Source organism: Protopterus annectens, chromosome 7.part1, assembly GCF_019279795.1.
Source record: "Protopterus annectens isolate FY-2018-M chromosome 7.part1, PAN1.0, whole genome shotgun sequence".
NCBI lineage: Eukaryota > Metazoa > Chordata > Ceratodontiformes > Protopteridae > Protopterus > Protopterus annectens.
Genome location: NC_056740.1, coordinates 494,472,501 through 494,497,433, shown reverse-complemented (window position 1 = coordinate 494,497,433; position 24,933 = coordinate 494,472,501).

Genomic DNA, 24,933 nt, shown 5'->3' with positions numbered 1-24,933 from the left:
ATGATACAGAGTGGGCATGAATGCTCAGTGCAGAACTCTGATGCCCATGGTCTGCTTTGTCCATCCCCCAGGTGACCGTGGTATTAACTCTGTAAAGGTTGCAGAGGTTGTACATATGGTGCACTGTCTGTTATCCAGCAGCTCACGGAATCTCTGCTTGGTGCTTTTACGTCCCATCATTCACCAGGGAATTCCTTCATATGTACAACTGATGGACAGAGCATCTGCAGGTTGTAGTTAAATAACCTACCTGTCTGTTACATGCCCCCACATTAACTCCTTCACATGAATTCTGGGACTACACAGTGTGTTGTATTACATTCCTTTACATGCACTCCTTCACATGTATTGCCAAGGTCACACAGGCTCTCATAGTCTGTGCCCTTATATTTACCTTTTCATATATATTTCTGTTGGCATTCAGGCTGGCATTCTTTGCCCTCATATTTATCCCCTTGACACATAGTTCTTCCAAGCATGAATGAAAAACACAGTTATTTCAAGGAACAGTAGAAAACATTTATTAAAATAAAAAAATGGTAGTGTGACTACATGATTTTTTTGCATGAATAAAATGTTTCCTGATATACATATTCACACATTTTTAAGCATAGGCATTAATGCTCTTCTAGCCTGCCAATATACCAAAAACACTTGTTTCTATAAGTGTCCAGACTATACTTAAAATATCTAAACTAGTACTTGCTTTAAGGTAATTTGGTAGTCTGTTCCATGCATCAGCTGGTCTCTCAGAGAACCAATCAGTGCACTTCTCATTCCTATAGAACCTTCTACATTGGTTGTCTGATGATTCTCTAGTACTTTTTGTTAACCCCAAACATCCCCAGAGGTAGTTGTCCCTAAATGCCCTATATACCTGAATAAGATCTCCTTTTAGATAACTGTAAGAGACACTCTGCCTTGAGTTGGGCATGTTTTTCCTGCTCACATTTGCACTTTTGCCTTTAACTCAGAATTGCCTGCTTTTTGATCTATATATATCCTACTGCATTATTTGCACCCACACATATTGCATGCTATATGCCTTTATAATCACTGTTTCTGTATTACTGGAAGGACACACATCCTGAAAAGTTACATGTTGTTTTAGTCATCCCCTTGCATCTTCTACAGGATGGACACACAGTGTGTCTTCAGCATATTCACCCCTTCACATGAATTAGTGGGGAACACAGGCTGCAGTGCTTCATATCCTTACATTCACCCCTTCGCACATATATTACTGGAGGGGCCACAGCCTCCCATACTACATACCCTTATAATCACTCCTTCACACATATATTACTGGAGGGGCCACAGACTCCCATACTACATACCCTTATATTCAGCCCTTCACACATATATTACTGGAGGGGCCATAGCCTCCCATACTACATACCCTTATATTCACTCCTTCACACATATATTACTGGATGGGCCACAGCCTGCCATGTTATATACCCTTATATTCACTCCTTCACACATATATTACTGGAGGGGCCACAGCCTCCCATACTACATACCCTTATAATCACTCCTTCACACATATATTACTGGAGGGGCCACAGACTCCCATACTACATACCCTTATATTCAGCCCTTCACACATATATTACTGGAGGGGCCATAGCCTCCCATACTACATACCCTTATATTCACTCCTTCACACATATATTACTGGATGGGCCACAGCCTGCCATGTTATATACCCTTATATTCACTCCTTCACACATATATTACTGGAGGGGCCACAGCCTCCCATACTACATACCCTTATAATCACACCTTCACACATATATTACTGGAGGGGCCACAGCCTCCCATACTACATACCCTTATAATCACTCCTTCACACATATATTACTGGATGGGCCACAGCCTGCCATGTTATATACCCTTATATTCACTCCTTCACACATATATTACTGGAGGGGCCACAGCCTCCCATACTACATACCCTTATAATCACACCTTCACACATATATTACTGGAGGGGCCACAGCCTCCCATACTACATACCCTTATAATCACTCCTTCACACATATATTACTGGAGGGGCCACAGCCTCCCATACTACACACCCTTATAATCACTCCACACATATATTACTTGATGGGCCACAGCCTGCCATGTTATATACCCTTATATTCACTCCTTCACACATATATTACTGGAGGGGCCACAGCCTGACATGTTATATACCCTTATAATCACCCATTCATGCATATATTACTGGAGGGGCCACAGTTTCTCATAGTACATACCTTTATATTCACCTCTTCACACAAGTATTTCTGGGTGACATCAAGCCTGCCATGTTACTTACCCTTATATTCACCCCTTCACGCATATATTACTGGAGGGGCCATAGCTTGCCATGTTATATACTGTTATATTCACTCCTTCACACATATATTACTGGAGGGGCTATAGCCTGCCATGTTACAAACACTTATATTCACTCCTTCACGCAGATATCACTGGAGGGGTCACAGCCTCCCATGTTACATACCCTTATATTCAGCACTTCATACGTCTTGCTGGGGAGCACAGCCCACCATGTTACAACCCCCTCATATTCACCTATTGATATGTCTTACTGGGGGAACACTACTGCCATGCTATGTGCCCTTATAGTCACTCCTTCATATATATTATTAGGGGTACACAGCCTGATGTGTTACATGCCTTCATATTCACCTCTTCATATATATTATTTGAAAGACACACAACAATATTACATACCCATAATACAAATTCTCCTCTTCACAAGTATGTACTAGAGATACACATAGCCCGCTATGTTTCATTCCCCTGTATTCACCTCTTCACATGTATTACTTGGGAGGGGGGGTACACAGCCTGCCATAGCACACAATCTTAGAGTTATAGCATGTTTCTGTTTTCAAGGTCAACCGTGGAGCCTGTGTGGTCAAGTGCCTTGCTTAAAGAACACAATAGGCAAATGGAGGTGGAAGGAATCAAACCCTGTACCTTAACTACAAGCAGCAGCTCAGAGCCTTCATCCATTGTGCTAACTGCTACACTGTACTATGGCTGCTTGTATCATGTATTAGTTGTCCTACATGCTACTTCTGTAATAGTAGCCTGCTTTCGGTTACTAGAAGGCATTTTCAAATGACCTTAAACTAAGGATGAAATAAGGATCGTTGCAATATCCAGAGTAATGAAGGATATTTGGTCTTCACTTACCATGCTTAACTTATAAAAGTCTTTTGGAGGTAATAATTAATGAACTAGTACATTTCCATACATATTAACAAAGGCATTCTCTGTGGATTTGTTCAGATCTACAAATATCTGCTTCAGTGCCAGGAAGAGGTAAAGTGACTAGTCACTTGTTGAAGGGGTCAGCCCTGGTTTCACATCTCATCTGAAGGACGGCACGCTCAGCAGTGTCAGCAATCAGTGTATCTAGCATGGGAATAGAATTCACAGCTTTTTGAAATAAAGGTGATTGTGCTACCTGTTATAGTACAGCAGGAAAATGAGCAGAGGATATCACTGGACTGGACTACCAGGTGCAGTGTAAGAGGTCACCAACATCATGATGACGTACATCCTTAGAGAGATGGACTCTAGCAGCAAAGAAGAAATGCATCTATTAAACCTGGGCCTGATTAGGTGATGCCTGTAATATCGTGTGCAGTTCTGATATTGTTCACCAACAGAAAAAAGCAATTTCAGTAACTAAAAAATCTTCAACGACGAATGTATTATGTTCCTAGACCATTTGTACCTATTTTAGAAAGACACCAATAATTACTTGTGAGGAACATTATCTGATCTAAACTCAATGTTGAAATGAAATCTCTTATTTGTAGTTTGAGGAAGTCTCTTATTTTTGTTCTTTATCTGCATTTCACCTTCTTTCATCTTTCTCCCCTCCTTTTAACATCGCAAAAATGTTTACACCACCCATACATTTGCACTTGTCCCCCATTTTGTCAGGCTTTGTCCAGGTTTCTAGCACTAAGAGGTTGAGAGGTATGACCACTGTACTAGAGTAGAATGAATGAACACAGAAGCAGAAAATGAACTGCTTGCTGCATGTCAGTACTATGTAAATATATGCATATGGACTATGTAAAGATTGAGACATTCGCTTAAGGTACAAAAGAATGCTTACTTGCAATCCTCAGAGTATGAGCTCTACTGAGATTAATGGGATTATTTTCCAACTTCAGCAAATGGAAGGAAGCATGCCATTTTACCTTTAAATTCAATACGCTGATATGATTAAAAGGGGTGAAGTCAGGTTGCATACTAAGCTGCCATTGTCAAGATTTTATAAAAGTAAGATAGTCATTTGAATAAATAGTAACACCACATGAGCACAGAACCAGAAAAGAGAGGCTAGATATTGGTTTCTCGGTACAGTACATTACTTTTATCAACAATACTCTGAACTATTCCAGCCTGACATAGCTGTATCATTAGGTCATTGGAGGGTGACAGTGTGCCAAGTGTGGACAAGTAGTTTTTGGCCACATGCTTGACCACAATTTAACATAAGCATTCTTTGCAAAATAGGTATCTTGCTAAAACAGAGCTAGACAGTAGGCTGCAAACCTAGCCAACCTGTTCTGCAGTCTTTCTGAATCCCATCTAGTTTATTTGAGAGTGCAGAAGTTAAATATGAACTGGATACATTCCCAACATGCTTTGTTTGTGAAGGATTCATGGTGAATTGACATCCATGAATACCTAAGCATCTTATTACCCCTTTTCAGTTGCGCTTACTTAACAGTAATGACAGTTATGTTATACACAGGCCTTTGAAGAAATGTGCCTCAGGACAGATCTGGTGTCTGAGATAAAGGTCGCCATCTTAACTTGATAAGTGGGATGCACTTGAAGATGTGTTAGGAGACTTGGAGAGCGAAACAAGAGTCCTTGTTATGGTGGTCTAGATCCTGTCAGGGAGCTGAAAGACAAGCACACTGTAATCTGCCCCTGAGTCAGTAAAGTGCCCCAGATCAGTGTCACCTTTCTTAGTGAGTCTAAAAAATCTACACAATTCTTTACACACTTAACAACTGGTGTACTGTATGGCAAATAAAAAAGTAATGCCACGGCCAAAATATTTTAATCTGTAATACATTGCTGCAGTCTCCAAAAAATAGTATTGAAGCGTAGGAACTCTCAGTCTGTAGAGGGTCTCTTCACTCTGGCATGAGTGACAAATGTCATAGGTTTGGTCTTGGCTTGGTTACTGCTCACCCTCTTATGCCTAAATCAGTATGGTGCCTTGTTAAGATCTGGCATCCCTGTCAGTGGGTATAGTGCCTCGTTAAGATCTGATGTCCCTGTCAGTGGGTATGGTGCCTCATTAAGATTTGGTGTCCCTGTCAGTGGATATGGTGCCTCATTAAGATCTGGCGTCCCTGTCAGTGGGTACGGTGCCTCGTTAAGATCTGGCATCCCTGTCAGTGGGTACAGTGCCTCGTTAAGATCTGGCATCCCTGTCAGTGGGTACAGTGCCTCATTAAGATCTGGCATCCCTGTCAGTGGGTACGGTGCCTCGTTAAGATCTGGCGTCCCTGTCAGTGGGTACGGTGCCTCGTTAAGATCTGGTGTCACTGTCAGTGGGTACGGTGCCTCGTTAAGATCTGGCATCCCTGTCAGTGGGTACGGTGCCTCATTAAGATCTGGCATCCCTGTCAGTGGGTATGGTGCCTCATTAAGATCTGGCATCCCTGTCAGTGGGTATGGTGCCTCGTTAAGATCTGGCATCCCTGTCAGTGGGTACGGTGCCTCGTTAAGATCTGGTGTCCCTGTCAGTGGGTACGGTGCCTCGTTAAGATCTGGTGTCCCTGTCAGTGGGTACGGTGCCTCATTAAGATCTGGCATCCCTGTCAGTGGGTACGGTGCCTCTTTAAGATCTGGCGTCCCTGTCAGTGGGTATGGTGCCTCGTTAAGATCTGGCGTCCCTGTCAATGGGTACGGTGCCTCATTAAGATCTGGCATCCCTGTCAGTGGGTACGGTGCCTCGTTAAGATCTGGCATCCCTGTCAGTGGGTACGGTGCCTCGTTAAGATCTGGAATCCCTGTCAGTGGGTACGGTGCCTCGTTAAGATCTGGCATCCCTGTCAGTGGGTACAGTGCCTCATTAAGATCTGGCATCCCTGTCAGTGGGTACGGTGCCTCGTTAAAATCTGGTGTCCCTGTCAGTGGGTATGGTGCCTTGTTAAGATCTGGCATCCCTGTCAGTGGGTACGGTGCCTCGTTAAGATCTAGCATCCCTGTCAGTGGGTATGGTGCCTCGTTAAGATCTGGCGTCCCTGTCAATGGGTACGGTGCCTCGTTAAGATCTGGCATCCCTGTTAGTGGGTACGGTGCCTCATTAAGATCTGGCATCCCTGTCAGTGGGTACAGTGCCTCATTAAGATCTGGCATCCCTGTCAGTGGGTACGGTGCCTCGTTAAGATCTGGCGTCTCTGTCAGTGGGTACGGTGCCTCGTTAAGTTCTGGCGTCCCTGTCAGTAGGTACGGTGCCTCGTTAAGATCTGGCGTCCCTGTCAGTGGGTATGGTGCCTCGTTAAGATCTGGCGTCCCTGTCAGTGGTACTGTCCTCGGTATCAAACAATGTAATCAGCATGTTTTGGAGACAGTGGACATCATTTGTTATGTATTATTAAAGATGATAAGCACCAGTGGGCATAGAACTGATCGCTTTTGGACTCCTGCTGTCCAAGGCTTGGATGCGTTGATGCATTGGTTTGATACACAACTCCTGCATCTTACTTAAATTGCCTGATGACAGGATAACTTAAAACCACAAAGAAATTTGGCAGTATTCCAAACAAGCTTGTGATCAGGGATGAGTTTAGCCTACGTATAGGGTGGGTTATAATGGTCTAAGCAGTGGCTGTTCAGAACCTGGATGAAGCTCATCTCTGCTGCTTCATTTTGAAGTTAGTATTGTAGTTCTCTGACCTGCTTGCATAAAGCCGCCTTGGATCCAAAATGCTGGTATATATTGTTCAAAGGAATAAATGCTTTTCAAGTGCATGAGATGTGAAGGTGGGACAGCAAACTTATTTCTAAACACTGAGACAGTTGCCTCAGGATCTGAGAGCAGTTTATTAACATTGTTTAGTAAGATGTCAGTACATCTCGCATATCAAGCTATACCTCTGTTTCAGTTTGATGAATGACTCCAAAGCATAAGGACTCATCAAAAAGTGTGTGTGTGTGTGTATGTGGGGGGTGGGCAGAATATTTGTTACCATTTCAGGATCAGTCCTTGCTGGGTAGGCAACGTTACAAAGAGTTTAGACAAGACACATCCTCTAGCCACCTTTCTTTTGAGATTTGAGTTATTTGCATATATGTCTAGAGTTAGAGGGATTTTAGAATTACAGACAGAAATTGTAAAAACAAAGTTAAACACACATAGAATGTTTCCAGTAAAGCATTTACAATGGTTTCAAATCACAGGATTATAGTTTTGCTTTGTTCTACAAATTTATGCAAATACATGCATGATGCATTGACTATTAACTGTTAGCTGTGCAAAAAGAATTCCATTTATATGTATTTCAGTCATTACAGTAATTAGAAATGTACATCTTATGTAAAACAAGGGAGTTAATTATTTTTAAAATGTCTTATTAATTTCAAGCAGCATGCATTTAATACTACTAGATGAATTCTCATTTTTCTGACACACTGGAAATCTAATCACTTTCATACAAGTAAATTTAATTACTTATAATTTCACTGGAGTTCAAATTTTAACTAGAAAAAGAGAAGTATACTACTTACCACACAGTATGAGAAATTGTATTTTATTGCTGCAGTAGTACTTCCTGCACATTTTTTAAAGATGTTACTGTTACAGTAATTCTTTAGAGTATACATTGGTGATTTCATTAGAAATGTGTTGACATGCTGATCAAAACCATGAAAAAATTTATGAACGTTTGCTGAGTTCTATATATTTATAATTCAAGATAACAAAGGTATTTAAGGTAATTCCATGGCATCTGTCATAAGACATTGAATTATATTCAAATGGTTACATCTGCACAGAATAAATTAGTTGTACTTCACATTGGTTACATCCACAGTTGTGTTGGCCATTTAAATTCCTTAGAAAACTAGTTGGAGGAAGTTTATACTGCTGAGGTAAAAGACCCTGGAGATTTATCACTGGTACATCTTGCCATGAAGTAAGACAGCTGCGCTGCTGAGCTCAACATTTTCTGAAAAGGGTGATGGAGTGGATGAAATAGGCTCTCAAAGAAGTAAGTTAATCTACAGTTGTGTGCATGTGTTGCTACCTTCTTTTTTTTTTTTTAACTTTTTGCCCCGTACTGTCTGTCACATATCTGCCCCTTTCACTGACAATTAGCATATTCATACTTCAGCAGGATGAGAGTTGACTAGGAAGGGCCATCACTGAGATAGCCATGAAGGATGCTTTAAGGATTCTTCACGTTTCTGTCTGAGCGCTGCACACATGCACCTGTTGAAACACAGGAGAGGGATATACACTGGACTCTACAAAGATCCTTTACCCTCACTTCTTCAAGGGGCTTTGCCACTAAACAGCACTGACCTCCATGCACAGCTCAAGCAATCATTTTGCTAGTCTCCATCAGGGAAATTGCACCAGCCCAATGTGCCTTTGAGTGCAAGTAAGCCCTCGCACCCCAGAAAGAGGTGAGTGGGTGATGGCCCTTTACTCATCTCCTTCCCTCATGGCCCTGATTACCTGGGTCATAGGCACACTCCACCCCTCTGTGCTACTGAACTAAGATAATTTATTTTTCTACCTGACAGGAAGATGTTAGCTGCTTTTTAGTAGCCCAGAATAACTCTTGACTTAAGCAAAAGTGAAATTTCATGGCAGGTGTTCTCTCTGCTTATAGTTCAGAAACAAGTTCCACAGCAAATTCTTGTCTGGAGCATATTTTAATTTGAATGAAGTGCAAATGATCATAGGTCATTTGAGCAAATTCTGCAGCTTGAAAGCATATCTGTTGGAGTACATATCTTGAAGAACTAATTCATTATAAATTATTTGTTAATAAATGAATATCATTATATCTTTCTTTCCATCACTGCATGGTGTTATAACCCTTCAGATCTTATGGTGTGAAGTGCCCAATGTTACTACCGCCTGACCCCTCCAGACTACTTACCTTACCAACAACTGTCTGAGCTTTGGCCGCCTGTATCACCCTACTCATGTTTGTTAACCCTAGCTGTAACCCTGACTGCTTGAATTTACAGATGAAACCATACTTTTATCACCAAGGATTAGTGAACTAAAGGTCGAGGACACTGCATTAGATCACCAGAGACTGGGAACTGGATGCACAGAGGGTACGCTGCCAGATAACTTGGAATTAGTAACTAATTGCACTGAGAGGAGTCCACTAAATGACCAGAAATAAGTACATAAATGGACACAGAAGACCACATCAAATCACCAGAAACTAGTAAATGACTGAACAGAGAAGACCACACTCAGTTAACTGGGATTACTAAGTAGATACGCAGAGGGAACCACACCAACTCACTGTAGATTAGTGATAGAAAGCAGAAAGGGAACAACATTAGATCAGTAGACATCAGTAAGAGATAGTGCAGATGTGTCATGTTAGGTTAACAAGGAACACTAGAACATCAGGTATCAATAAGTGAGGGTATAGAAGGGGACATATTAGATTAACAAGGATTAGAGAATGAATGCAGAAAGAGGAGGCACTTTAGGTCAGCAGGACATGATGGCTCAATGTGCCTAGTGGACAAGAGATTCAGTAGATTGGAATAGAATCACACAATATAACAAGCGATAAGTGAATGAACGAGCAAAGTCAGCTGCAATATATCTCTATGAATTAGTGAATTAATACACATACAGGATCAGATGGAACTATACTACATCACACTGTATAACTAGGGATTAGGAAATGAATACACCAGGAGAGCTAAATAACCAGATTAGTGAATGAATGTACAAAAAAGGGCCAGATAGGAATGAATGAATGACTGAATGTACAAATGGGACCATACTACATCGCTATGGATAGGAGAATGAATGCACAGGTAGAATTACACTCCATTACTAGGGATTAGTGAATGAATGTACAAAAAAGGGCCAGATAGGAATGAATGAATGACTGAATGTACAAATGGGACCACACTACATCGCTATGGATAGGAGAATGAATGCACAGGCAGAATTACACTCCATTACTAGGGATTAGTGAATAAATGTACAAAAAAGGGCCAGATAGGAATGAATGAATCACTGAATGTACAAATGGGACCACACTACATCGCTATGGATAGGAGAATGAATGCACAGGTAGAATTACATTCCATTACTAGGGATTAGTGAATAAATGTCCAAAAAAGGGCCAGATAGGAATGAATGAATGACTGAATGCACAAATGGGACCACACTACATCGCTATGGATAGGAGAATGAATGCACAGGTAGAATTACACTCCATTACTAGGGATTAGTGAATAAATGTCCAAAAAAGGGCCAGATAGGAATGAATGAATGACTGAATGCACAAATGGGACCACACTACATCGCTATGGATAGGAGAATGAATGCACAGGTAGAATTACACTCCATTACTAGGGATTAGTGAGTAAATGTACAAAAAAGGGCCATATAGGAATGAATGACTGAATGTACAAATGGGACCACACTACATCGCTATAGATAGGATAATGAATGCACGGGTAGAATTACACTCCATTACTAGGGATTAGTGAATGAATGTACAAAAAAGGGCCAGATAGGAATGAATGAATGACTGAATGTACAAATGGGACCACACTACATCGCTGTGGATAGGAGAATGAATGCACAGGTAGAATTACACTCCATTACTAGGGATTAGTGAATAAATGCACAAAAAAGGGCCAGATAGGAATGAATGAATGACTGAATGTACAAATGGGACCACACTACATCGCTATGGATAGGAGAATGAATGCACATGTAGAATTGCACTCCATTACTAGGGATTAGTGAATAAATGCACAAAAAAGGGCCAGATAGGAATGAATGAATGACTGAATGTACAAATGGGACCACACTACATTGCTATGGATAGGAGAATGAATGCACAGGTAGAATTACACTCCATTACTAGGGATTAGTGAATAAATGTACAAAAAAGGGCCAGATAGGAATGAATGAATGAATGAATGAATGAATGACTGAATGTACAAATGGGACCGCACTACATCGCTATGGATAGGAGAATGAATGCACAGGTAGAATTACACTCCATTACTAGGGATTAGTGAATAAATGTACAAAAAAGGGCCAGATAGGAATGAATGAATGACTGAATGTACAAATGGGACCACACTACATCGCTATGGATAGGAGAATGAATGCACAGATAGAATTACACTCCATTACTAGGGATTAGTGAATAAATGTACAAAAAAGAGCCAGATAGGAATGAATGAATGACTGAATGCACAAATGGGACCACACTACATCGCTATGGATAGGAGAATGAATGCAGAGGTACAATTACACTCCATTACTAGGGATTAGTGAATAAATGTACAAAAAAGGGCCAGATAGGAATGAATGAATGACTGAATGTACAAATGGGACCACACTACATCGCTATGGATAGGAGAATGAATGTACAAGTAAAATTACACTCCATTACTAGGGATTAGTGAGTAAATGCACAGCGGGAGCAGCACAAAGTGGATGCATTTTATTTATATCACCAGGGGGTTGTTACTAGGTGTGAAAAGAAGAGTGTGCTAGAGCACTAGCGGCAGTAAAAGGAAGGAAACTAAACAGGATGTATGGACATGGCCAGATTATTTAAATGTGCATTAAAGTAGGTCAGGCTTTGAGGACTTGCAACTGCTTGACAATACCAGTTATATATGTATGTACATATGTATGTATGCACATATGTATGTATGCATGTATTCAGTGGTGCAACCAGTAATACTGTATGATACAGAAATCGGGGCATTAAAAGCAGAGCTGCAGAGGAAGCCAGAGATGATGAAGATGAAGTGAATGAGAATGGTGCAGAAGATCTGGGATAGACGTGAAGAAGGCAAGAAGACATGAGAACATCCACTGAGCAGATGTATGAATGGCATGAAAAAACACCCATGTCAGTGAGTCATGTGACTATCAAAGAAGGTAGGAGTGTGAGAATGAGTCAACAGAGGGAGTGACAGCTGACGCAACACCCCAAACCCTGAGTCATGACTATCAGAGAAGGTAGGAGTGTGAGAATGAGTCAACAGAGCGAGTGACAGCTGACGCAACACCCCAAACCCTTAGTCATGACTATCAAAGAAGGTAGGAGTGTGAGAATGAGTCAACAGATGGAGTGACAGCTGACGCAACACCCCAAACCCTGCATCATGACTATCAGAGAAGGTAGGAGTGTGAGAATGAGTCAACAGAGGGAGTGACAGCTGACGCAACACCCCAAACCCTGAGTCATGACTATCAGAGAAGGTAGGAGTGTGAGAATGAGTCAACAGAAAGAGTGACAGCTGACACAATACCCCAAACCCTGAGTCATGACTATTAAAGAATGTAGGAGTGTGAGAATGAGTCAACAGAGGGAGTGACAGCTGACGCAACACCCCAAACCCTTAGTCATGACTATCAAAGAAGGTAGGAGTGTGAGAATGAGTCAACAGAGCGAGTTACAGCTGATGCAACACCCCAAACCCTGAGTTATGACTATCAAAGAAGGTAGGAGTGTGAGAATGAGTCAACAGAGGGAGTGACAGCTGACGCAACACCCCAAACCCATGTAAACTTGAGAAAAATAGGTTGATGATGATGATGATGATGGTGGTGGTGGTGGTGGTGATGATGATGATGATGATGATGATGATGATGATGATGATGATAGTGATGGTGATGAGGGTAGTGGTGGTGGTGATGAGAAAGGTGAGGCACACCATTTCTGCATAATCCTCCAGGGACCCACTTAGTTAAAGCAGTAGAAGAAATTAATCTGTACTTTTACAGTCTGCATGTATAATGTCATTTCTAAAGACTATTGCATGCCAGGCCATAGTAGCACGTAAAATAACAATGACATTAATTAGGATGTTTGGCTGTTTAGAAATCCCAAAACACTCTTTTTGATCAAGAATACCCCAAGTAGACTCCAAATAATTTTTCCTCAGGTGGATAGCAAATGTTGGAACCGTGACAGGCAAGAAAGAGATAGCTGGGAACATATTTTTTGGGTAATGAGCTAGCGGACTTTTGGGATTCCTTGCAGAACGCTCTGTCAGAGATGCTGGGTGAGCAGGATGAATGGGGAGATGATTTTTTTTTTTGCGTTATGCTACAGAATTAGAATTGCCTAGACATAGTAAAGCCTTGCTGAGTCTAATTATGGTGGCTGCCAAAAAAGCAATTACTAAAAAATGGAAATCAAAGTCTAAACCAACTTTACTAGAAGTAGTGAATATAGTAACAGAGATAAAACAACTGGAAATGGGATCTTTACAAAAGGGAAGGAGCAACTTAAATAGGAAAAAATGGGAATTGTGGGAACAATATATGCAGAGCGGGAATGAGGTTTAAGAGACAGAATTTGAATGAGTCATATAATGCTTAACTGACAATGACTGGATGGTTTATAAATGATGTATAATGTTTACAACTACAGTCATTTCAACGGTGTCTGTGATGTAAATGGTTTGCAACTAAAATGATATCATTTTGTATGTTTTTAATTTATATAAATGTAAGATTGCCTTTGTCGTTGTTGTTGTTGTTGTTGTTGTGTCTTTCGGCTTTTCCCAAGACTGACTTTGTCATATGTGTGTAAATTTAATAAAGATTTTTGAAAAAAAAAAGAATGAGATGTTCACACATGATTACAGAAAGCTGCGGTCGTAGTAAAGGTCATAGCTTCCAAATCAAAGTTATAGCATTTATTAGTCAATAGACAGACACATGAATAGTCAACAAAAGTATTATCAATTGTACTCAAACAATCTGTAAGTAATGATTTCAGACTAATTTGTTCTTTTTGCACAGCTTATTTATATGCTAATAGTGAGCCATTCAATCGCAAAATATATTAATGACATTCTTTATTTATTTATTTGTGCAATTACTTACTTATTTTACATCTAATGACCAGGTTAGTCTTGCCAGCCATGGTATGTTTTCAGGGATGACATGAAATGGTATTCCTGATTTGCATGACTTTATTCCTTTAATGACTGAGTGACCATATCTGTGTACCGCATTTATACTGGTTCATAGATTAGTACTAAGCTAACTGCCCTTGCGAGCCATTTTAAGCCTAGCCAGTTATCCTTTGTGAGACTCAAACCCTGCACCTTGTGTTTGTAAGGAAAACACCTTAATCATTAGGCCACCCTCCCAACTATTGATGTGCTTATTGCCTTTCTTCAATTTCATTTTAAATGGCAACAAAATGTGCCAATTGTTAACTTGTTTTACATTAATTAATGTTTGTTTTTCAGCACGCAAATGCTTGCCATCACTCAGTGTTTTACTTTCAAATGACTATGACTGTGGTTAATTTTCTTGTCATTGTATGTTAGCTGAGGCTGTGACTGAATCCACAGCAATTGTTATACAAACTCCATCAAAAATCATCAATAAATGAATACTCTTCGTGTCAGATTATTTTGCCATTCTTATGAGGTCAGATTACAAACATTCAGAATTCATGGTGTCTCTTTTTGTAGTTACAAGTCCGTGACTTTCAGATGTGTGTATGTGTGGTGTGTGTGTCTGTTTTGACAGTAGACAGATGAGTTTTTAAGAGTTTCATTTGTGTGCTACCAATGAATTTACAGACATCGTCTGTGCTGCATCAGTAAGTGAGAACATGTTCTGAAGACTGTCAGATCTGTCATAAAGTCTGACACTGATATTAAGTACAACACACTCAGAAGGTCCAGGCAGGCCAGAAAGAACTTCAAGAAGGTTTGAAATTAGCCTGGAATTCTGTGAGGGGATAGAAGAGCCAGTCACCATTAGCTGAAATGGCATTTAAAGTAGGCACTTGAAATGTGTTTACTCTATATTATTATAACAGGAATTGGCTGGTAAGGACCTTTATGAATTAGCTTGAAAGGAAATCAATAGAAAGTATGTGCTTCCTCATTTACCAAAGAGGTGGGGATGAATTCAGAAGTAGACCAGAGGTCTTGTGGAATCTCTCAGTCTATTAACTGTGTTCACAATAATATATTAAGATAGGGCATATATGCTTGACTTGCTGTTTTTGTAAATAGTTGTGTGTTTTGTGATTGTTTAGTGTACTTTCTTTTGCATGGATAAACAGTCTAGCAGGACTGATAAAGAAGCAGTGAAATCTGAAGAAATTAAAGTGCATAATGACCTTAACAGCCATTTTCAGCCCTAGATGTCATGCCTAATAAAGATTATATGGACAAATTACTGACTGAAAATGTTGGCTTTTGGGAAACAGAAAGCAACAGTAACTAATAAAATGCAGAAAGCTTCAGTATTTGCATTCCACGTTTCATTTGTATGGTTAAAAACCTATGATGTACCAGCCAGAATTTTAATGTATTAGCATGTATACTTTTCTTGGAGACTGGTAAACTTTTACTGTAAATAATAAAAATTGCTAAAGAAAGAGAATACGCTTGCATTTATTGTGATTAAAGCAATTTGTTTATAAAAGTGTACATTTAAATCATTAATAAGGGCAGCGTTTGCCTGTACTGGAAAAAATATAAATGGTCAAATGTAATATTGGTGACAAAAGGTTTGTAGTTTCCTCTATTTTCATGACAATTATGACAAAGTAGATCCATAGGTTAGTACTAGGCTAACAACTCTTGTGGGCTATTTTAAGCTTTGCCAATTACCCCATGTGAGAATCAAACCCTGTACCTTGTGTTTGTAGGGTAAACATCTTAACCATTCCGCCAAACTCCCACCCCCTATGTTAAATATTTTAAATATTGTGAAGTAAAATCTTATCACAGTGTTCAGTACATCTGAGAAATGCAAAATTACTTCCTTCTTTTGGGAGAATGCCTAAGATAAATGTGAAACATTATTTTTGTCAACAAAAATAGATACAGGAGTTTTAAAGTATATTATAGCAATAACCAATGACTGGGTGTCATATATTGAAGATTTACCCAAGTTGGTGTGGTTTAATCACTAGTGCAAAGCCTGAGTGATTAAACAAAGATAACCATGGGCAAATCTTCAATATATCACACCCAGGAGCTGATTATTGCTATTATATAATGACATTATTTAAGAAAAAATGACTTTTTTCTTTAAATAATGTCTTTGTATAGCGGCTCGCTGGTGTTCTTCCACTTTCTTTACATATCCTGCTGCTTTTTTGATGTACTGCACATGTGTATGCAGCTTACATTCCCATGCCTATGTAGTACAGCATTGCTATGGAATAGAAGCAATTCAGAAAGGAAGATCTCAGTTACTTATGTATGTATTTATTTATTTTTTATTTATTTTATGTTTATGAGTACAGTTCAGAGGTACAAGAGAGGTACGTTTCTTTAGTTTTGTATAATGTACCTGATTGTCCTTGTATTTCTGCCACGTCTCTCTCTCATACATACTTTCAGATGTCGTACTTCTCAAAGTGAAGCATCACATATATTAACAGGAGAAAGTCTGGGCAGCCGGACTTTTTGATGTTGGTGTATGCTGGATTATACAATGGGCATGCTGGTTGGGCTGACCAATCAGCATGGACATTTTTGAATGTTAATTACCAGTCATTGTATAATATATTTTGTTGGAGCTTGAATGGATCTATTTCATTATCTCATACAATAATTGTTTGAGTTTCACCAACTAGCTCATGGTTATTTGAATCATGATATACTTGCAATCAGCAGGAGGTTTAAACATGGGGGGCAAGCCTTTTCTGTCTCCCAACATGTGTTCTCTCTTCCCACTCCCTTAAATTATAATGTTGATGCCTCAGAGGTCACACAAACTCTGAAAAATAATATTTTCTGGTACACTGTGTGTCTTGTACTGAATATGCAGATGAGCATTCTGCTGTGTATAAATATGTACTGATCGCTTGAAGACTGAGTAACTAAAACATGACCTCTGTAAATGCATGGGAAGCGTTTAAGTTTATCAGATATGGCTGAATTTGAACAGGTGGTCTATCCCTTATAAAAATATACTTTTGATTGATGCATCTAACTTAATTGACTAGACAGTGATAAGGGACCATCCCAGGCTGGGTGTCTGTTGAAATGTTGGAACTCAAAATGCCAAGTCCTGGAATGGCAAAAAAGAAAGCTGAAATGTAGGAGAAGAGTAAATATTAAACATTGCTTTTCTCTTTTAAAATTCTTATCTCAAGGGGCACGCCCCCAGCACCATGTGGGAGGCAAGACCACCATACTTCCAAAACTTATATATACCCACTACGACATTGCTAAGTTGTAGAGAAAAGGAAATATACTGAGAAGCAACAATCACAAGTTTAATATATGTTAGTCCAGATTTTTGGCAAATCAGTCACATTATGAGACTCACTAGCAAGAGTTCTAGCATTTCAAATGGTTACCTCCTTGTCTCTGCATATTGGGTTTCTATTATCCCTGTTTCTATCAAGGTGAGATAATACAGGTGGATTGTGTGATGCACATTATTACAAAATATGTGACGGTTCTTAAAACCTTTTCAAGATTCTTATAGTAATAGATAACTGAGACAGTTTGGTAAAATCTCTTCTTATCCTGTTTTCTCTCAAATCCCAAAATGTGACAAGACTCTCATGAGTGTGAACAAGTTCAGCTGAATATCAAATTATGCCACCAATGAATTATGAGTAACATAGTGCATACATACATACATATGTACTTGCATATATAAATGTATATATGGGTGCTTTGGCTGATCTGTCAAGGTATAGCATTAACATTTCTGCAGATGGCCTTGTTATTGCTATCCCATATCATGGGGTTTAACTGTTAGGTGACCATTATTGTCATCGTAACTGTACAACAATGGTCAGATATGACATTTTATGTAGTACTTCTTCTTCTGGCTTTTCCCAGTTAGGCATCGCCACGGCAGATCACCTGTCCACTCATGATTGGCAGTGGAGTTTTACGGTGTTGAGTTGCCAGCCCAGCACCCAACCTTCCACAGAAGGCACGCACACACATGCACTCACACCTAGGGACAATTAAGAGTGTCCAATCCACCTACAGCATGTCTTCGGGATGTGGGAGGAAACCTGAGTGCCAGAAGGAAATCCACATGACCACAGGAAAGACATGCAGACTCCACACAGAAGGCACCCCAGTCAAGGATCGAACCAGAGAACCTCTTGCTGTGAGGCGGCAACACTTACCGATGCACCACTGTGGCCGCCCATGGCATTTTATGCACTGAATGTGATAAATTAAATATTCCAGCCAGCATTCCTTGATCATCACATTGTAAAACTCACTGATATTATCTAGCAACTGGTATACAGATTAAGCTTTGATTGTTTTAGTCCGCTGTCACCTACTGTGTGGCCTCGAGCTAGTCTCTTAACCAGACTTTGTTCCTGGGTCACCCCTGAAGATGGACTGTGTTTTCAGTGGGTCTCTCTTGTTAACAGACAGGTATTAGTATTATATCAATGTACAAACTCTGTAATTTTTAGCCAGAGCTGGGAGAGAAGCCAGTATAATGGTGTCAACCTCTTGGGTTATCACATATGTTATTTCATTTTTTATGGGGAAGTATGTACCAAGTCTAAGCTGTGGTTGTAATGGAGTCTGTGAATCATTATATATTTGTTTATAGTTTAAAGATTTATACACCTGTGCTGCCACACTATTGAAAAAGAAAGATAAAAAGATGAAAAATATGAGAGAAGGATCTAATCATCGACATCACTCTTCTCCCTGCATCCCCTGCAGTGGTGTTCAAGCCCTCCTTACCTCCAAACTTATATATGCTAATTCCAAGATAACCATACCTCAGGGAGAGAGAGAAAAAAGGAATATTACAAGAAATTGCCATCTTGGACCTGATATATTGATTTATGTAAGTCCATTTATCATTCATTTAGTATCTCTGCTTCAGGACTTGCTGCTCCCAATATTTCAAATAATTACCACCTGTGCCAGTACACGAGACACAAATCTATATCAACACTCACCAAGTAAATTATATATTCTGTTGCAGTGGTGAATTTTACTTGGAAGATACCAACATATAAGATTCATACTGTTCTTGAGTAACTGACCATGACATTTCTTTTAGTTATAGAAATGCCATATTATCAGCAACTTGCATCAGCTTCCATTGCTGAACTCATACAGTCCACCCTAGATAAGTTCAGAAGAGTGGTGTGATACTAAGATCTTTTCAGTCCAGTAATTACTTTAGCAACCATAAGTTAATGAAGTTGAGACTGTATCAGAAGAATTCCTAAATTAGTTCCCTACAATATTGTGAATGTCTAATCTGTACACATATGTATAACTATTTGTATACTTATTTATGTACTGGCATTTGTTTAATGGGAAAGTCTGAGTGAGCAGTGCCCTTTTACAGTGGAGGCCTGGGGAGGAAAGCTTCATTCACAGACATCATGAACATCATTGGCATTGTTTCATCATTTACAATCAGTTTCATTTATGCGTGACAGTTCCATTAGTCACACATCCTTAACATCAGTTACATCATTTTCAGACTGTTTCATTTATGAGTAACAGTTCCATTATTCAGACTTCCTTGACATCAGTTACATCATTTACAAACTATTTCAATTACAAATAACAGTAAGGTGGGTTGTACATGAATATTTTTAATACAGGGAGGTATATGCAATGCAATATTATTATTATGCATATATTGAAGAAGTTTACACAAGAATATTTTTTACTATAATGACTTATACAGAATGCAGGATATAGGAAGATAAGATAACTAGTTAGAGCAGCTCAAAGAAAGGAAGAAGGGGAGGAGCCGAAAGAAAGGCAGGAGGGGAGGAACCCAAAGAAAGGAAGGCAGGGAGGAGCCGAAAGAAAGGCAAGAGGGGAGGAGCCCAAAGAAAGGAAGGAGGGGAGAAGGCAGAAGGATCATAAGGGAAATGAGATGATAGAGGAGGGTGTAGGTGTGATAGTCGTACATTACATTTTGTGTATCAGAGAGTTATAACACAAATTCATATTGATGTATTAGCACCAGTTTAACTAGGGGTGATGCAGGTGCAGAAACATTTATTAGGTGTTGTTTCAGTTGGCATTTGAAGTTTTTCAGGCTGCAGACTGTCCTTAAGGTGAGTGGGATGATATTCCACCTACTAATAACACAGTATGGACACAGGGAGCATCCTGCATTGCTGTTAGGTTTAGTTATGGAGACAAATGATTTCTCACTGGAGTGTTGAGGTCTCTTATTAGTATAAAGTTCAATGATGAAGTGAAGAGATGGGCATTTTTCAGGGCTGTACAGTAGTTTGAAGGTTGTAATTAATAATTAATTGTAATTAATCTGAACTACAACAGGGAATTATTTAGTTCAAGCCAGTTTTGTTGTTTTAGATAGAGGCAATGATGTGGTCTATGTTGTTGGCCGGTTGTAAATTAGGTTACTTTACTGCAGCATTGTTCTAGTTTGGCTCATAGAAAGGAGTTGAGACTAGTTAGCATAGGAGAAGCATATAATAGGGTGGAGAAGTAGAAAAGAAGTGGCCATGTTTTGTCTAGCAGAGTCAGTAAGGTTGTGTTTTACTCTATGGAGGCAGCCTAGCTTTTGGAGTGTCTTCTTTATGGCTTGCTGAAAGTGAAGATCAAATTTCATGTGATCACTTATAATCAGACCTTGTAGCTTGGTGTGGGATATCAGGTCTGTTTTGGTTTTCTTTGGTGACAGTATATTAAAGGTAGCTTTGGGGAGGAGAAAGAGTTTGAAATAAGCAGTAGTAGTTGCTTTATTTTTTTGTTTGTTTTTTTTTTAATAAGGAAGAGTTGTGAGTTGTTGAGTCACACCTCTACAGAGGAGAAGGATTTCTGGGTGAGTGTTTGAAACATGGGTAATTTCCTGACAGCAGATATTAGAGTGGAGGTATCAACATATTGCACTATAATGATGTCTTTGGATGCTGTGTTTAGACTGTTGCAAAATATGTTAAACAGTAATGGTCCTAGGATGGAGCCTTGTGGGACTCTGATGGATATAACAACTAAAGAAGAGAAATCGTATTTGCCATTTCACTGCTTGGGACCTATTACTGTGGTAACTAAGGAACCAGTTACATGAGTAGGGCAATAACCAATGGAAAGAGAGTTATTTAGGAGAATTTAATGATTGACTGTGATGATTTGCCTTGAATAGATTCAGAAATAGGGGCTGAGTTTAGAAGACATTAATTTCTATTGTGATTCATTCTGGCTGTGAAACTTAAAAGGGCAATGGTCGTACTGTGACTGGGTCTGAAGCCATGCTGTTAGGGAGAGAAGTTAAGAGTGTTTTTCCATGATCGTGGTTAAGGGTGTGAGAATGGCTGTTTGTTCATAGTCTGTGATCTCTGTTGATGGACCACCTTTATCGAGTAGTATTACACACAGTTTTTTCTATAAGGTGGTGACATATTTTTTTGGATAAAGTAGTTCATTAGAATTGAGAGAGGATGTGCAAAGCTATCTGCAGTGAGTTTGAGATATTCAGATGGAAGGTGGTCAGGGGAAGTGTTTTTTGTCTTAAGGAAATGTAGGTATTTTTTAATTGTAGTTATTGGCACAGGAGTGAATGTAACGGTGTGTTGTAACTTCAGTGATCAGGGTGGGATGGCTGGGTTTGCAGTAGTTTTGTTTTCTAGGAGGGAGGTTACTGTGGGTGGGATGGCTGGGTTTGCAGTAGTTTTGTTTTCTAGGAGGGAGGTTACTGTGGGTGGGATGGCTGGGTTTGCAGTAGTTTTGTTTTCTAGGAGGGAGGTTACTGTGGGTGGGATGGCTGGGTTTGCAGTAGTTTTGTTTTCTAGGAGGGAGGTTACTGTGGGTGGGATGGCTGGGTTTGCAGTAGTTTTGTTTTCTAGGAGGGAGGTTACTGTGGGTGGGATGGCTGGGTTTGCAGTAGTTTTGTTTTCTAGGAGGGAGGTTACTGTGGGTGGGGTGGCTGGGTTTGCAGTAGTTTTGTTTTCTAGGAGGGAGGTTACTGTGGGTGGGGTGGCTGGGTTTGCAGTAGTTTTGTTTTCTAGGAGGGAGGTTACTGTGGGTGGGGTGGCTGGGTTTGCAGTAGTTTTGTTTTCTAGGAGGGAGGTTACTGTGGGTGGGACGGCTGGGTTTGCAGTAGTTTTGTTTTCTAGGAGGGAGGTTACTGTGGGTGGGACGGCTGGGTTTGCAGTAGTTTTGTTTTCTAGGAGGGAGGTTACTGTGGGTGGGACGGCTGGGTTTGCAGTAGTTTTGTTTTCTGGGAGGGAGGTTACTGTGGGTGGGACGGCTGGGTTTGCAGTAGTTTTGTTTTCTAGGAGGGAGGTTACTGTGGGTGGGACGGCTAGGTTTGCATTAGTTTTGTTTTCTAGGAGGAGGTTACTGTGGGTGGGACGGCTGGGTTTGCAGTAGTTTTGTTTTCTAGGAGGGAGGTTACTGTGGGTGGGACGGCTGGGTTTGCAGTAGTTTTGTTTTCTAGGAGGGAGGTTACTGTGTTTATAAAATGGGAGTTAAACTGTTAAGCAATTCTTTGGTAGTTAATGGATGGGATGGGCTGGTTTGAGTTGATTTTCCAAGATTGAGCAATGTATTTATGGATATCCAGAATGTTTTTGGATTGTTTGGTGATAAATATTGGGTATTGTGATAATAAGCTTTTTTATCCTGTTTTATGCATTGTTTGCTGTGTTTCCTTACCTGACATATTGTTTCAGGAATGTTTGAGACTTAGTTTGTACCCATGGCTTCCAGGCTTGATCTCTAAAGTGTATGAGTTGCTTCTTTTTTTAAGTTAACAAAAGAGCCGGTTTGTTTTTAACTCTTTCGGTTCTTAATGGTACTTACTTTGCAAGAATATTTAAAAGATTCTCACAGCAGTCACAGATTGTTTTGGAGTATGCATACTTAATCTAAGACAATTGTTCCCAGACAAGCATATAAAATGATTCATTATATTCAGCATCTAGACTGATTCAAATGTTGTTATTCAGTTTGAAATAGTTCCATAGCAGAAATTAATGATAAGGGTGTTTGGTGTTTAAGACAAATTTACCATGTTGAAGGTATTTCCCTCCATATAAAGCCTTTAACACCTTTATGTTCCTAAAACTACTAAGCAAAAGTAGTGATCTAAAGATGAATAACAGACAAAACTGATCAGCATTTGTGATTTGTGTGACTCTTACTAAAACAAACACACACACACACACAAATATATAATTATAAATGCTTTACCTTGGGGGATTTCTTATTTTAGTGAGAGATTCTTTTATGCCTTCATATGTTTTGCTCTCAAGCTAACTATTACATGAGTTATTAGATGAAGGCCCTAAAGGATATAAACAAATTCCTATGGTCTTATAGTTTCTATTGCAATTGAGATCTACCTCAAGTGTCACTTGGGGTTTTACTGGTAACATCTATAATAAGGTACAAAGTATCAATTTTGTAACATGCAGTATAAACTTGAGGCTGTCCTACCTAGTAGGGAAGTCAGGCAACCGTCTCACATTTCACTGAATTTCATGAATCCATAATATGTCTTAGCAACCTCAGAAGATATCAAAATTGTTTATATAATTTCAGAATTTAAATGGCATGTAGATGATTTCTAAGAATAAACTGTTTTGGCAGTATTTTACAATATAAAAATGAACATACACCATACAAGAAAGTCATATGTGTGCCTCATAATTTGATTTGTATAAATTGATGACATATATTTGTTATGTATAACTGAACTAATACATATAGTGTAGCAATCTTAATTTAAAAAAGTTGATAGCACACACACCAAGGAAGACATGGATGAGAGAGTTATGACACAAACCAATAATTAATATCCTTCTTTAAACACTGTAATCAAACATTTCAATTTTTAGGAGTTGCTTTCAGATCCTCTTCACTTTCAGAAATTATTATTTTATTTTATGGGTATACTGGATTTGATCCTTGGGTTTTCCCTAGAATAAATAATATATGTCTATGTTTTATAAAAAAAACAATGCAAATATTTAGTGACCTTATGGATGCTTATGACCTCTGTGATCTGTATCTTATATCCATCAGGCAGTGAGTCTATTTTATACTTTTAATCATACAGACTCTAGTCAATAATATGTTTTTATTTATAATTTATAACCAAGTTTTTTCAGAAAATTCATAAATCAGTCTCACAATAGCTTTCTCGCCTAAACACTATAATCTTGTTGACCAGGAATCTGAAACCATAGCTACCTAAAGAGAAAAATATAACTGAACAAATAATTAATTTATCAGGTTCAGTTTTCTGTGACACTTACAGAACTATATTCCATTTGTATCAGATGGGCCACATTAAATCTACAGATACAGATATTCATATTAGGTGGGGACATTAGTGGAGAAAGATGTGTGATTGTCCTTGGCCTGGGAAGCTAGTTTTACCTCAATCTGGCTTTGTTAGACTTCATTAGCTCTCTGAGTTGCTTGTTTAGATTGATGAGGGAGTTCTTACTTTGCTTGGCATTGTGCTTCCTAATTTTTGCTATGATCTTCCTCTTTTTGTTATACAACCTATTGATGTTGGGATTCCACCAGGGTAGGTTGCCTTCTGAGTTTGCCCTGTGTTTATCCTGGATAGGTACAGCTGTCTCTATGCAGCTGTTAACATGATGCTGTAGAGTTTCTCTGAACAATTCTGCTTAGGCATTGGTGTGAGTTTGGTTGTGGGCTTAAATTTTTGCCAGGGTGGTACGTAATCGT